At 48.0% G+C, this 2697-nt stretch overlaps 1 pseudogene; it reads right to left on the reverse strand.

Moving 5' to 3' along the window:
• Positions 1 to 1272: 1272 nt before the first annotated feature.
• Positions 1273 to 1781, reverse strand: LOC101398103 (RWD domain-containing protein 1 pseudogene; annotated as a pseudogene).
• Positions 1782 to 2697: the final 916 nt, after the last annotated feature.

A 2697-nucleotide genomic window follows, 5' to 3' on the forward strand; every position in this document is an offset into this window, starting at 1 on the left:
GGTCTGGATTTAGCTGATTTTTGTTTTTACTCTAACATAAAAAGGTAAAAAAGAAAAATCAGGGATTAAAAAATGAAAGTTTGCAAAATGGTCTCTGTGAGTTAAGTTCCTGCTAAGAGGGTCTCCTGTAGGTGGGCACTCGAAGGTGGGGAGCGACAGGAAAGGAAGAGGGAGGCAGAAGGATGGATGAAATGACCTCTGGAAGGCATGCTGATGCAAACAGGGAGATGAACCTACCTCTCTGGCCCACTGCACAAGATTACAGCCTCCAGCTTGCTGGAGTGGAGGCTTCACAAGTTGTCTCTCCCGGGATGTGGGGAGGGGGGTGGTCTCAGCTCTTCCCTGCTCTTCTCTTTCCTCTCCAATCCTGGATTGGGAATCTGTTCAGATTGTTCCAGAGACCTTCACTCAGGGCTTTTTATGCCTTTAGGATGCTGAGCTGCTGGCATTGTGAGGCTCCGTCATTAAGTATATCCACCCATTATTTCACTCCATCGTGTTTTTACACCGCATACCCCTAAGCTCACTGTCTTACTTTGCCCTTGAGGTTCTAGTCTACCTTTTAACAAACAAGAGTTTGAGTGGCAGATTTGAAGCTGGGAGGGACAGACTGGGTAGGGGAGGTATTTTGAGGTGGGCGGTGCCTCTCATGTGCACTGTGGCTACCTGCCTCTTATCTGGTCCTGAAATGGTCAGTGTCCATCGTCACCATTAACTGAGCAGCTGTTAATGTGTGGGGCTCTCAACACCCTTTGAGGGTGTTATCCACATCTGACAGCTCGAGAAACTGAGGTTCTTGCCCAAAGTCACTCCTTTGGTGAGATGCAAAGCGGGAATTGGAATCTAGGTGTGTCTGATGCTGAGCCTGCGCTCTTAACGGCATGTTCAGCCGTCTCTTAGGGGCCGGGGGACACGAAAAGTTACCGGGAATTCCCGTTCTTTCGTGATACTTTCTGTGTGTCCGACTGCTGCCGAGTGAGTACATTCCCACATTCGGTCCACTGCCGCTCTGCTCCCGGCTCCGGTGGAGTTGAGGATGCTGAGGGGGTCCTCGGGTCTGGGCCCTGTCCTTCCACAGGCTGCTGCCCCCTCAGGGCCTCTTTTTTTTTTTGCAATTTTAAGGTCAGTTTATCTAGTTCAATGATGAAAGCTACCAGAAGAATATTCTCCTGAAAATTATTTTTTCTTAGAAAAAAAGAAAGGAAAATCACCCTCTCAGCATAGCCACAGATGCTGTGGCAGTCAAGCCTCTCTGCAGATGGGGACTGTCCATTAGTCAGTCAAGTCACTCTCTGGGTCAGCAGGATTGTCGTCTGGATCAACGTCATCATCCTCCAGCTCCAAGTCATCCGTGTCCTGGAACAAAGACTTATCCGTGTCCACGTTATTTCCAGCATCCTCCAAGAACTGGATAGCAGCTGTGTCAAGATTATGATCTGCTTCAACTAGCTGTTTCCCACTTTACTTTTTCCTGCTTCTTCTTCTTTCCTTTGTTTCTTTTTAATGTCCAGGAGTTTTGCATCAAACCTGGCCTTCCAACTTAAGAAATTCTCAATTGTAACAGGAGTGCGGTGAAATAACTGCTTTTTGGCTTCTGCTTCTTTTTCTGTCTGTTCCTTTTCTTCTTTTCTTCTGGTTTTTCTTTGATCTACTATTTCATTTAATTTTTCTGACACAGCGGTCACTAAAGTAAAGATCATCACCCTACCGAGGTTTTCTTCTGCCTGTAATGCTAATAATTTTAAAATGTCTGAGACATCGCTATCTTCTAGATTTTTCTGGGAGAAGATTTCATAAAGGGGGGCTTCATCTGGGTATTTTCCACTGTATGCAAACTTGAGGGTAGTCTGGACGGTCTCATCATTTTCTCCAGCCTCAGATGTCACCACGATGCGGGAGCTGGGTGGATTTTCTGATCATGCTCAGCAGGACCTCGTCAAGTGTAGCACTGCTGAAGGGGAATGTGGTATCAGGAGAGTCCACTTATATGTTGGAAGACTAGCTTTCAGGAGGATTGGATCAATGTGCAACCAAGCCAGTTAATGACACTCTCAAACCCCTCTTCACTCATCCCCTTAACATCCTTACAGCATGGCTGTCCTGCTGGTGAGCGAGAACGGGAACAGGACTGCGGCTCTACAGGGACAGCTGGGAGACATCTGCCTGTGAAGGTGTCGGGGTAGACGGACGCCAGAGCCTCCAGCTCACTGTGCTGCTCCTCGCTGTAATCGGTTATCGTGACCCTTGCTGCTGCCCGTTGATCACGTGTCACTGGGACCATGGCTGCGCCTGGAGAGCAGGCAGTGGCTGGCCCCTTGGGGCCTCTTGCTGTCAGGGACCTGGTATTATTTCTGGGTCACTTTACCCTAGTGGGCCCCTTCCTCCACAGAAAAATATTGAAAATTATATTTTATGGCTACATTGGTATAAAGACAAATATAATTCAGGCTGGATTTATGATTACATATTTGTTTTAGTCTTGGAAATTTTAAAGACACTAAAATAAAAGCATTTTTGATGTCCCCCCAAAATAGTGTGGGCTGAGCCTAATGGAGAACCTGGCCCTGCAATGCGACAGGAGGTGGGGCTGCCCTGAGAGCCTTGTGTGCGGCTTCAGGGCTCCGGGAATTCCTTGGGCCCAGCTGCCCCACTGTCACCTGACACCTGACGTAGAGCCAAAACCTACTCCTTCAACCC

The sequence above is a fragment of the Ceratotherium simum genome, chromosome 37 (genome assembly GCF_057802395.1).
Source record: "Ceratotherium simum simum isolate JZ-2026a chromosome 37, ASM5780239v1, whole genome shotgun sequence".
Taxonomy (NCBI): domain Eukaryota; kingdom Metazoa; phylum Chordata; class Mammalia; order Perissodactyla; family Rhinocerotidae; genus Ceratotherium; species Ceratotherium simum.